Raw genomic sequence first — 13,417 nt, forward strand, 5'->3', positions numbered from 1 at the left:
CTGACAGAGAAAAAACATTGAATGAGGGACATTTTAGACTGAGTAACATAACCAAAAAAGGAGCACTCCCTCTCTCAAGATACACTTAGAAAGTACTTGATTTCAAGGGGGCGCCAGTATTTGATCCTGAGAAATTGTCTAATAAGGGAGATTTTAGCTTGTGATCAACATAACCTAATAAAGAAAACTCTCTCTTTGAAAACGTACCCATAAAGTGTTTGATTTCAAGTTGACAAAAAAATTAGAATCTGAGACATATTGATCTGAAGTCTATTGCACTTCCACCTCTGATAGGAACTGTCTGACAGAGAAAAAACATTGAATGAGGGACATTTTAGACTGAGTAACATAACCAAAAAAGTAGCACTCCACCTCTCAAGATACACTTAGAAAGTAGTTGATTTCAAGGGGGTGCCAGGATTTGAACGTGAGAAATAGTCTAATAAGGGACAATTTTCCCTGAGTAACATATACCAAAAAAGAGTCCTCTACCCTAAAAAAAAACTCTTAGAAAGCTCTTGATTTTAAGGGGGCACCGGGATTTGAACCTGGGACCTCTTGATCTGCAGTCAAATGCTCTACCACTGAGCTATACCCCCTCTGCTAGAAACTGCCTAAAGGCGGAAAAATTGTCTAAGAAGGGACATTATAGCTGGAGATCAACAAAATCTAATGGAGAACACTCTTTCTCTGAAAACATACCCAGAAAGTATTTGATTTGAAGATGACAAATATATTACAATCTGAGACCTATTGATCTGAAGTCTGTTGCACTTCCACCTCTGTTAGGAACTGTCTGACAGAGAAAAACCATCTAATGAGGGACATTTTAGCAGAGCACTCCCTCTCTCAAGAAACACTGAGAAAGTACTTGATTTCAAGGGGGGCGCCAGTATTTGATCCTGAGAAATTGTCAAATAAGGGAGATTTTAGCTTGTGATCAACATAACCTAATAAAGAAAACTCTCTCTTTGAAAACTTATCCATAAAGTGTTTAATTTCAAGTTGACAAAAAAATTACAATCTGAGACCTATTGATCTGAAGTCTTTGGCACTTCCACCTCTGATAGGAACTGTCTGACAGAGAAAAACATTGAATGAGGGACATTTTAGACTGAGTAACATAACCAAAAAAGGAGCGCTCCCTCTCTCAAGATACACTTAGAAAGTACTTGATTTCAAGGGGGCGGCAGTATTTGATCCTGAGAAATTGTCTAATAAGGGAGATTTTAGCTTGTGATCAACATAACCTAATAAAGAAAACTCTCTCTTTGAAAACGTACCCATAAAGTGTTTGATTTCAAGTTGACAAAAAAATTAGAATCTGAGACATATTGATCTGAAGTCTATTGCACTTCCACCTCTGATAGGAACTGTCTGACAGAGAAAAAACATTGAATGAGGGACATTTTAGACTGAGTAACATAACCAAAAAAGGAGCACTCCACCTCTCAAGATACACTTAGAAAGTAGTTGATTTCAAGGGGGTGCCAGGATTTGAACGTGAGAAATAGTCTAATAAGGGACAATTTTCCCTGAGTAACATATACCAAAAAAGAGTCCTCTACCCTCAAAATACTCTTAGAAACTCTTGATTTTAAGGGGGCATCAGGATTTGAACCTGGGACCTCTTGATCTGCAGTCAAATGCTCTACCAGTTAGCTATACCCCCTTTGCTAGAAACTGTCTAAAGGCAGAAAAATTGTCCAATAAGGGACATTATAGCTGTAGATCAACAAAAACGAATATAGAACACTCTTTCTCTCTGAAAACATACCCATAAAGTATTTGATTTGAAGATGACAAATATATTACAATCTGAGACCTATTGATCTGAAGTCTGTTGCACTTCCACCTCTGTTAAGAACTGTCTGACAGAGAAAAACCATCTAATGAGGGACATTTTAGCAGAGCACTCCCTCTCTCTCGAGAAAGACTGAGAAAGTACTTGATTTCAAGGGGGCGCCAGTATTTGATCCTGAGAAATTGTCTAATAAGGGAGATTTTAGCTTGTGATCAACATAACCTAATAAAGAAAACTCTCTCTTTGAAAACGTACCAATAAAGTGTTAAATTTCAAGTTGACAAAAAAATTACAATCTGAGACCTATTGATCTGAAGTCTTTGGCACTTCCACCTCTGATAGGAACTGTCTGACAGAGAAAAAACATTGAATGAGGGACATTTTAGACTGAGTAACATAACCAAAAAAGGAGCACTCCCTTTCTCAAGAAACACTTAGAAAGTACTTGATTTCAAGGGGGCGCCAGTATTTGATCCTGAGAAATTGTCTAATAAGGGAGATTTTAGCTTGTGATCAACATAACCTAATAAAGAAAACTCTCTCTTTGAAAACGTACCCATAAAGTGTTTGATTTCAAGTTGACAAAAAAATTAGAATCTGAGACATATTGATCTGAAGTCTATTGCACTTCCACCTCTGTTAGGAACTGCCTGACAGAGAAAAAACATTGAATGAGGGACATTTTAGACTGAGTAACATAACCAAAAAGGTAGCACTCCACCTCTCAAGATACACTTAGAAAGTAGTTGATTTCAAGGGGGTGCCAGGATTTGAACGTGAGAAATAGTCTAATAAGGGACAATTTTCCCTGAGTAACATATACCAAAAAAGAGTCCTCTACCCTCAAAATACTCTTAGAAAGCTCTTGATTTTAAGGGGGCACCGGGATTTGAACCTGGGACTTCTTGATCTGCAGTCAAATGCTCTACCACTGAGCTATACCCCCTCTGCTAGAAACTGCCTAAAGGCAGAAAAATTGTCTAATAAGGGACATTATAGCTGGAGATCAACAAAATCTAATGAAGAACACTCTTTCTCTGAAAACATACCCAGAAAGTATTTGATTTGAAGATGACAAATATATTACAATCTGAGACCTATTGATCTGAAGTCTGTTGCACTTCCACCTCTGTTAGGAACTGTCTGACAGAGAAAAACCATCTAATGAGGGACATTTTAGCAGAGCACTCCCTCTCTCAAGAAACACTGAGAAAGTACTTGATTTCAAGGGGGCGCCAGTATTTGATCCTGAGAAATTGTCAAATAAGGGAGATTTTAGCTTGTGATCAACATAACCTAATAAAGAAAACTCTCTCTTTGAAAACTTATCCATAAAGTGTTTGATTTCAAGTTGACAAAAAAATTACAATCTGAGACCTATTGATCTGAAGTCTTTGGCACTTCCACCTCTGATAGGAACTGTCTGACAGAGAAAAAACATTGAATGAGGGACATTTTAGACTGAGTAACATAACCAAAAAAGGAGCACTGCCTCTCTCAAGATACACTTAGAAAGTACTTGATTTCAAGGGGGCGCCAGTATTTGATCCTGAGAAATTGTCTAATAAGGGAGATTTTAGCTTGTGATCAACATAACCTAATAAAGAAAACTCTCTCTTTGAAAACGTACCCATAAAGTGTTTGATTTCAAGTTGACAAAAAAATTAGAATCTGAGACATATTGATCTGAAGTCTATTGCACTTCCACCTCTGATAGGAACTGTCTGACAGAGAAAAAACATTGAATGAGGGACATTTTAGACTGAGTAACATAACCAAAAAAGGAGCACTCCACCTCTCAAGATATCCTTAGAAAGTAGTTGATTTCAAGGGGTTGCCAGGATTTGAACGTGAGAAATAGTCTAATAAGGGACAATTTTCCCTGAGTAACATATACCAAAAAAGAGTCCTCTACCCTCAAAAGACTCTTAGAAAGCTCTTGATTTTAAGGGGGCACCGGGATTTGAACCTGGGACCTCTTAATCTGCAGTCAAATGCTCTACCACTGAGCTATACCCCCTCTGCTAGAAACTCTGTCTCTCTGAAAACATACCCAGAAAGTATTTGATTTGAAGATGACAAATATATTACAATCTGAGACCAATTGATCTGAAGTCTGTTGCACTTCCACCTCTGTTAGGAACTGTCTGACAGAGAAAAAACATCTAATGAGGGACATTTTAGCAGAGCACTCCCTCTCTCGAGAAACACTGAGAAAGTACTTGATTTCAAGGGGGTCAAATGCTCTACCACTGAGCTATACCCCCTCTGCTAGAAACTCTGTCTCTCTGAAAACATACCCAGAAAGTATTTGATTTGAAGATGACAAATATATTACAATCTGAGACCTATTGATCTGAAGTCTATTGCACTTCCTCCTCTGATAGGAACTGTCTGACAGAACACTCTCTCTCTCTGAAAACATACCCATAAAGTATTTGATTTGAAGATTACAAATATATTACAATCTGAGACCTATTGATCTGAAGTCTATTGCACTTCCTCCTCTGATAGGAACTGTCTGACAGAGAAAAACCATTGAATGAGGGACATTTTAGACTGAGTAACATAACCAAAAAAGGAGCACTCCCACTCTCAAAATAAACTTAGAAAGTACTTGATTTCAAGGGGGTTTCAGGATTTGAACTTGAGAAAGTAGTTGATTTCAAGGGGGCGCCAGTATTTGATCCTGAGAAATTGTCTAATAAGGGAGATTTTAGCTTGTGATCAACATAACCTAATAAAGAACACGCTCTCTCTCTGAAAACATACCCATAAAGTATTTGATTTGAAGATGACAAATATATTACAATCTGAGACCTATTGATCTGAAGTCTATTGCACTTCCTCCTCTGATAGGAACTGTCTGACAGAGAAAAAACATTGAATGAGGGACATTTTAGACTGAGTAACATAACCAAAAAAGGAGCACTCCCTCTCTCAAGATACACTTAGAAAGTACTTGATTTCAAGGGGGTGCCAGGATTTGAACGTGAGAAATTGTCTAATAAGGGACAATTTTCCCTGAGTAACATATTCGAAGAAGAGTCCTCTACCCTCAAAATACTCTTTGAAAGCACTTGATTTAAAGGGGGCATCAGGATTTGAACCTGTGACCTCTTGATCTGCAGTCAAATGCTCTACCACTGAGCTATACCCCCTCTGCTACAAACTTCCTAAAGGCAGAAAAATTGTCCAATAAGGGACATTATAGCTGTAGAACCCAGAAAGTATATGATTTCAAGATGACAAATATATTACAATCTGAGACCTATTGATCTGAAGTCTGTTGCACTTCCACCTCTGTTAAGAACTGTCTGACAGAGAAAAACCATCTAATGAGGGACATTTTAGCAGAGCACTCCCTCTCTCGAGAAACACTGAGAAAGTACTTGATTTCAAGGGGGCGCCAGTATTTGATCCTGAGAAATTGTCTAATAAGGGAGATTTTAGCTTGTGATCAACATAACCTAATAAAGAAAACTCTCTCTTTGAAAACGTACCCATAAAGTGTTTGATTTCAAGTTGACAAAAAAATTACAATCTGAGACCTATTGATCTGAAGTCTTTGGCACTTCCACCTCTGATAGGAACTGTCTGACAGAGAAAAAACATTGAATGAGGGACATTTTAGACTGAGTAACATAACCAAAAAAGGAGCACTCCCTCTCTCAAAATACACTTAGAAAGTACTTGATAGCTGGAGATCAACAAAATCTAATGAAGAACACTGTCTCTCTGAAAACATACCCAGAAAGTATTTGATTTGAAGATGACAAATATATTACAATCTGAGACCTATTGATCTGAAGTCTGTTGCACTTCCACCTCTGTTAGGAACTGTCTGAATAGAGAAAAACCATCTAATGAGGGACATTTTAGCAGAGCACTCCCTCTCTCAAGAAACACTGAGAAAGTACTTGATTTCAAGGGGGCGCCAGTATTTGATCCTGAGAAATTGTCTAATAAGGGAGATTTTAGCTTGTGATCAACATAACCTAATAAAGAAAACTAAGCTATACAATTTTGCCTGAGTAACATATTCGAAAAAAGAGTCCTCTACCCTCAAAATACTCTTTGAAAGCACTTGATTTAAAGGGGGCATCAGGATTTGAACCTGGGACCTCTTGATCTGCAGTCAAATGCTCTACCACTGAGCTATACCCCCTCTGCTTGAAACTGTCTAAAGGCCAAAAAATTGTCTAATAAGGGACATTATAGCTGGAGATCAACAAAAACTAATGAAGAACACTCTCTCTCTGAAAACATACCCATAAAGTATTTGATTTGAAGATGACAAATATATTACAATCTGAGACCTATTGATCTGAAGTCTATTGCACTTCCACCTCTGATAGGAACTGTCTGACAGAGAAAAACCATTGAATGAGGGACATTTTAGACTGAGTAACATAACCAAAAAAGGAGCACTCCCTCTCTCAAGATACACTTAGAAAGTACTTGATTTCAAGGGGGGCGCCAGGATTTGATACTGAGAAATTGTCTAACAAGGGAGATTTTAGCTTGTGATCAACATAACCTAATAAAGAAAACTCTCTCTTTGAAAATGTACCCATAAAGTGTTTGATTTCAAGTTGACAAAAAAATTACAATCTGAGACCTATTGATCTGAAGTCTATTGCACTTCCACCTCTGTTAGGAACTGTCTGACAGAGAAAAAACATCTAATGAGGGACATTTTAGCAGAGCACTCCCTCTCTCAAGAAACACTGAGAAAGTACTTGATTTCAATGGGGCGCCAGAATTTGATCCTGAGAAATTGTCTAATAAGGGAGATTTTAGCTTGTGATCAACATAACCTAATAAAGAAAACTCTCTCTTTGAAAACGTACCCATAAAGTGTTTGATTTCAAGTTGACAAAAAAATTACAATCTGAGACCTACTGATCTGAAGTCTATTGCACTTCCACCTCTGATAGGAACTGTCTGACAGAGAAAAACCATTGAATGAGGGACATTTTAGACTGAGTAACATAACCAAAAAAGGAGCACTCCCTCTCTCAAGATACACCTAGAAAGTACTTGATTTCAAGGGGGGCGCCAGGATTTGATACTGAGAAATTGTCTAACAAGGGAGATTTTAACTTGTGATCAACATAACCTAATAAAGAAAACTCTCTCTTTGAAAATGTACCCATAAAGTGTTTGATTTGAAGATGACAAATATATTACAATCTGAGACCTATTGATCTGAAGTCTGTTGCACTTCCACCTCTGTTAGGAACTGTCTGACAGAGAAAAACCATGTAATGAGGGACATTTTAGACTGAGTAACATAACCAAAAAAGGAGCACTCCCTCTCTCAAGATACACTTAGAAAGTACTTGATTTCAAGGGGGTGCCAGGATTTGAACGTGAGAAATTGTCTAATAAGGGACAATTTTCCCTGAGTAACATATTCGAAAAAGAGTCCTCTACCCTCAAAATACTCTTTGAAAGCACTTGATTTAAAGGGGGAATCAGGATTTGAACCTGTGACCTCTTGATCTGCAGTCAAATGCTCTACCACTGAGCTATACCCCATCTGCTAGAAACTGTCTAAAGGCGGAAAAATTGTCTAATAAGGGACATTATAGCTGGAGATCAACAAAAACTAATGAAGAACACTCTCTCTCTGAAAACATACCCAGAAAGTATTTGATTTGAAGATGACAAATATATTACAATCTGAGACCTATTGATCTGAAGTCTGTTGCACTTCCACCTCTGTTAGGAACTGTCTGACAGAGAAAAACCATCTAATGAGGGACATTTTAGCAGAGCACTCCCTCTCTCAAGACACACTGAGAAAGCACTTGATTTCAAGGGGGCGCCACTATTTGATCCTGAGAAATTGTCTAATAAGGGAGATTTTAGCTTGTGATCAACATAACCTAATAAAGAAAACTCTCTCTTTGAAAACGTACCCATAAAGTGTTTGATTTCAAGTTGACAAAAAAATTACAATCTGAGACCTATTGATCTGAAGTCTATTGCACTTCCACCTCTGATAGGAACTGTCTGACAGAGAAAAAACATTGAATGAGGGACATTTTAGACTGAGTAACATAACCAAAAAAGGAGCACTCCCTCTCTCAAGATTCACTTAGAAAGTACTTGATTTCAAGGGGGTGCCAGGATTTGAACGTGAGAAATTGTCTAATAAGGGACAATTTTCCCTGAGTAACATATTCGAAAAAGAGTCCTCTACCCTCAAAATACTATTTGAAAGCACTTGATTTAAAGGGGGCATCAGGATTTGAACCTGTGACCTCTTGATCTGCAGTCAAATGCTCTACCACTGAGCTATACCCCCTCTGCTAGAAACTGTCTAAAGGCGGAAAAATTGTCTAATAAGGGACATTATAGCTGGAGATCAACAAAAACTAATGAAGAACACTCTCTCTCTGAAAACATACCCAGAAAGTATTTGATTTGAAGATGACAAATATATTACAATCTGAGACCTATTGATCTGAAGTCTGTTGCACTTCCACCTCTGTTAGGAACTGTCTGAATAGAGAAAAACCATCTAATGAGGGACATTTTAGCAGAGCACTCCCTCTCTCAAGAAACACTGAGAAAGTACTTGATTTCAAGGGGGCGCCAGTATTTGATCCTGAGAAATTGTCTAATAAGGGAGATTTTAGCTTGTGATCAACATAACCTAATAAAGAAAACTCTCTCTTTGAAAACGTACCCATAAAGTGTTTGATTTCAAGTTGACAAAAAAATTACAATCTGAGACCTATTGATCTGAAGTCTATTGCACTTCCACCTCTGATAGGAACTGTCTGACAGAGAAAAAACATTGAATGAGGGACATTTTAGACTGAGTAACATAACCAAAAAAGGAGCACTCCCTCTCTCAAGATACACTTAGAAAGTACTTGATTTCAAGGGGGTGCCAGGATTTGAACGTGAGAAATTGTCTAATAAGGGACAATTTTCCCTGAGTAACATATTCGAAAAAGAGTCCTCTACCCTCAAAATACTCTTTGAAAGCACTTGATTTAAAGGGGGCATCAGGATTTGAACCTGTGACCTCTTGATCTGCAGTCAAATGCTCTACCACTGAGCTATACCCCCTCTGCTAGAAACTGCCTAAAGGCAGAAAAATTGTCCAATAAGGGACATTATAGCTGTAGAACCCAGAAAGTATATGATTTCAAAATGACAAATATATTACAATCTGAGACCTATTTATCTGAAGTCTGTTGCACTTCCACCTCTGTTAGGAACTGTCTGAATAGAGAAAAACCATCTAATGAGGGACATTTTAGCAGAGCACTCCCTCTCTCAAGAAACACTGAGAAAGTACTTGATTTCAAGGGGGCGCCAGTATTTGATCCTGAGAAATTGTCTAATAAGGGAGATTTTAGCTTGTGATCAACATAACCTAATAAAGAAAACTCTCTCTTTGAAAACGTACCCATAAAGTGTTTGATTTCAAGTTGACAAAAAAATTACAATCTGAGACCTACTGATCTGAAGTCTATTGCACTTCCACCTCTGTTAGGAACTGCCTGACAGAGAAAAACCATTGAATGAGGGACATTTTAGACTGAGTAACATAACCAACAAAGGAGCACTCCCTCTCTCAAGATACACTTAGAAAGTACTTGATTTCAAGGGGGGCGCCAGGATTTGATACTGAGAAATTGTCTAACAAGGGAGATTTTAGCTTGTGATCAACATAACCTAATAAAGAAAACTCTCTCTTTGAAAATGTACCCATAAAGTGTTTGATTTCAAGTTGACAAAAAAATTACAATCTGAGACCTATTGATCTGAAGTCTATTGCACTTCCTCCTCTGATAGGAACTGTCTGACAGAGAAAAACCATTGAATGAGGGACATTTTAGACTGAGTAACATAACCAAAAAAGTAGCACTCCACCTCTCAAGATACACTTAGAAAGTAGTTGATTTCAAGGGGGTGCCAGGATTTGAACGTGAGAAATAGTCTAATAAGGGACAATTTTCCCTGAGTAACATATACCAAAAAAGAGTCCTCTACCCTCAAAATACTCATAGAAAGCTCTTGATTTTAAGGGGGCACTGGGATTTGAACCTGGGACCTCTTGATCTGCAGTCAAATGCTCTACCACTGAGCTATACCCCCTCTGCTAGAGACTGTCTAAAGGCAGAAAAATTGTCCAATAAGGGACATTATAGCTGTAGATCAACAAAAACTAATATAGAACACTCTCTCTCTGAAAACATACCCATAAAGTATTTGATTTGAAGATGACAAATATATTACAATCTGAGACCTATTGATCTGAAGTCTATTGCACATCCTCCTCTGATAGGAACTGTCTGACAGAGAAAAAACATTGAATGAGGGACATTTTAGACTGAGTAACATAACCAAAAAAGGAGCACTCCCTCTCTCAAAATACACTTAGAAAGTACTTGATTTCAAGGGGGTTTCAGGATTTGAACTTGAGAAATTGTCTAATAAGGGACAATTTTGCCTGAGTAACATATTCGGAAAAAAAAGTCATCTACCCTCAAAATACTCTTTGAAAGCTCTTGATTTTAAGGGGGCATCAGGATTTTAACCTGGGACCTCTTGATCTGCAGTCAAATGCTCTACCACTGAGCTATACCCCCTCTGCTAGAAACTGCCTAAAGGCAGAAAAATTGTCCAATAAGGGACATTATAGCTGTAGAACCCAGAAAGTATATGATTTCAAGATGACAAATATATTACAATCTGAGACCTATTGATCTGAAGTCTGTTGCACTTCCACCTCTGTTAAGAACTGTCTGACAGAGAAAAACCATCTAATGAGGGACATTTTAGCTTGTGATCAACATAACCTAATAAAGAAAACTCTCTCATTGAAAACGTACCCATAAAGTGTTTGATTTCAAGTTGACAAAAAAATTAGAATCTGAGACATATTGATCTGAAGTCTATTGCACTTCCACCTCTGATAGGAACTGTCTGACAGAGAAAAAACATTGAATGAGGGACATTTTAGACTGAGTAACATAACCAAAAAAGTAGCACTCCACCTCTCAAGATACACTTAGAAAGTAGTTGATTTCAAGGGGGCGCCAGTATTTGATCCTGAGAAATTGTCTAATAAGGGAGATTTTAGCTTGTGATCAACATAACCTAATAAAGAAAACTCTCTCTTTGAAAACGTACCCATAAAGTGTTTGATTTCAAGTTGACAAAAAAATTAGAATCTGAGACATATTGATCTGAAGTCTATTGCACTTCCACCTCTGATAGGAACTGTCTGACAGAGAAAAAACATTGAATGAGGGACATTTTAGACTGAGTAACATAACCAAAAAAGTAGCACTCCACCTCTCAAGATACACTTAGAAAGTAGTTGATTTCAAGGGGGTGCCAGGATTTGAACGTGAGAAATAGTCTAATAAGGGACAATTTTCCCTGAGTAACATATACCAAAAAAGAGTCCTCTACCCTCAAAATACTCATAGAAAGCTCTTGATTTTAAGGGGGCACTGGGATTTGTACCTGGGACCTCTTGATCTGCAGTCAAATGCTCTACCACTAAGCTATACCCCCTCTGCTAGAGACTGTCTAAAGGCAGAAAAATTGTCCAATAAGGGACATTATAGCTGTAGATCAACAAAAACTAATATAGAACACTCTCTCTCTCTGAAAACATACCCATAAAGTATTTGATTTTAAGATGACAAATATATTACAATCTGAGACCTATTGATCTGAAGTCTATTGCACTTCCTCCTCTGATAGGAACTGTCTGACAGAGAAAAAACATTGAATGAGGGACATTTTAGACTGAGTAACATAACCAAAAAAGGAGCACTCCCTCTCTCAAAATACACTTAGAAAGTACTTGATTTCAAGGGGGTTTCAGGATTTGAACTTGAGAAATTGTCTAATAAGGGACAATTTTGCCTGAGTAACATATTCGGAAAAAAAAGTCATCTACCCTCAAAATACTCTTTGAAAGCTCTTGATTTTAAGGGGGCATCAGGATTTTAACCTGGGACCTCTTGATCTGCAGTCAAATGCTCTACCACTGAGCTATACCCCCTCTGCTAGAAACTGCCTAAAGGCAGAAAAATTGTCCAATAAGGGACATTATAGCTGTAGAACCCAGAAAGTATATGATTTCAAGATGACAAATATATTACAATCTGAGACCTATTGATCTGAAGTCTGATGCACTTCCACCTCTGTTAAGAACTGTCTGACAGAGAAAAACCATCTAATGAGGGACATTTTAGCTTGTGATCAACATAACCTAATAAAGAAAACTCTCTCGTTGAAAACGTACCCATAAAGTGTTTGATTTCAAGTTGACAAAAAAATTAGAATCTGAGACATATTGATCTGAAGTCTATTGCACTTCCACCTCTGATAGGAACTGTCTGACAGAGAAAAAACATTGAATGAGGGACATTTTAGACTGAGTAACATAACCAAAAAAGTAGCACTCCACCTCTCAAGATACACTTAGAAAGTAGTTGATTTCAAGGGGGCGCCAGTATTTGATCCTGAGAAATTGTCTAATAAGGGAGATTTTAGCTTGTGATCAACATAACCTAATAAAGAAAACTCTCTCTTTGAAAACGTACCCATAAAGTGTTTGATTTCAAGTTGACAAAAAAATTAGAATCTGAGACATATTGATCTGAAGTCTATTGCACTTCCACCTCTGATAGGAACTGTCTGACAGAGAAAAAACATTGAATGAGGGACATTTTAGACTGAGTAACATAACCAAAAAAGTAGCACTCCACCTCTCAAGATACACTTAGAAAGTAGTTGATTTCAAGGGGGTGCCAGGATTTGAACGTGAGAAATAGTCTAATAAGGGACAATTTTCCCTGAGTAACATATACCAAAAAAGAGTCCTCTACCCTCAAAATACTCATAGAAAGCTCTTGATTTTAAGGGGGCACTGGGATTTGTACCTGGGACCTCTTGATCTGCAGTCAAATGCTCTACCACTAAGCTATACCCCCTCTGCTAGAGACTGTCTAAAGGCAGAAAAATTGTCCAATAAGGGACATTATAGCTGTAGATCAACAAAAACTAATATAGAACACTCTCTCTCTCTGAAAACATACCCATAAAGTATTTGATTTTAAGATGACAAATATATTACAATCTGAGACCTATTGATCTGAAGTCTATTGCACTTCCTCCTCTGATAGGAACTGTCTGACAGAGAAAAAACATTGAATGAGGGACATTTTAGACTGAGTAACATAACCAAAAAAGGAGCACTCCCTCTCTCAAAATACACTTAGAAAGTACTTGATTTCAAGGGGGTTTCAGGATTTGAACTTGAGAAATTGTCTAATAAGGGACAATTTTGCCTGAGTAACATATTCGGAAAAAAAAGTCATCTACCCTCAAAATACTCTTTGAAAGCTCTTGATTTTAAGGGGGCATCAGGATTTTAACCTGGGACCTCTTGATCTGCAGTCAAATGCTCTACCACTGAGCTATACCCCCTCTGCTAGAAACTGCCTAAAGGCAGAAAAATTGTCCAATAAGGGACATTATAGCTGTAGAACCCAGAAAGTATATGATTTCAAGATGACAAATATATTACAATCTGAGACCTATTGATCTGAAGTCTGTTGCACT

General features: G+C 37.7%; 5 non-coding genes across 5 annotated transcripts; all 5 read right to left on the reverse strand.

The window, feature by feature from the left end:
- Nucleotides 1–527: 527 nt before the first annotated feature.
- On the reverse strand, nt 528–599 carry trnac-gca (transfer RNA cysteine (anticodon GCA)). Its single transcript has one exon. It is a non-coding gene; the product is annotated as a tRNA-Cys (tRNA).
- Nucleotides 600–4,893: 4,294 nt separating this feature from the next.
- Nucleotides 4,894–4,965, reverse strand: trnac-gca (transfer RNA cysteine (anticodon GCA)). Its single transcript has one exon. It is a non-coding gene; the product is annotated as a tRNA-Cys (tRNA).
- A 935-nt stretch (nt 4,966–5,900) lies between these two features.
- Nucleotides 5,901–5,972, reverse strand: trnac-gca (transfer RNA cysteine (anticodon GCA)). The gene has a single exon. It is a non-coding gene; the product is annotated as a tRNA-Cys (tRNA).
- Nucleotides 5,973–8,048: 2,076 nt separating this feature from the next.
- Nucleotides 8,049–8,120, reverse strand: trnac-gca (transfer RNA cysteine (anticodon GCA)). The gene has a single exon. It is a non-coding gene; the product is annotated as a tRNA-Cys (tRNA).
- A 701-nt stretch (nt 8,121–8,821) lies between these two features.
- On the reverse strand, nt 8,822–8,893 carry trnac-gca (transfer RNA cysteine (anticodon GCA)). The gene has a single exon. It is a non-coding gene; the product is annotated as a tRNA-Cys (tRNA).
- Nucleotides 8,894–13,417: the final 4,524 nt, after the last annotated feature.

Source organism: Oncorhynchus mykiss, chromosome 25 (genome assembly GCF_057628025.1).
Source record: "Oncorhynchus mykiss isolate SJ-2025 chromosome 25, ASM5762802v1, whole genome shotgun sequence".
NCBI lineage: Eukaryota > Metazoa > Chordata > Actinopteri > Salmoniformes > Salmonidae > Oncorhynchus > Oncorhynchus mykiss.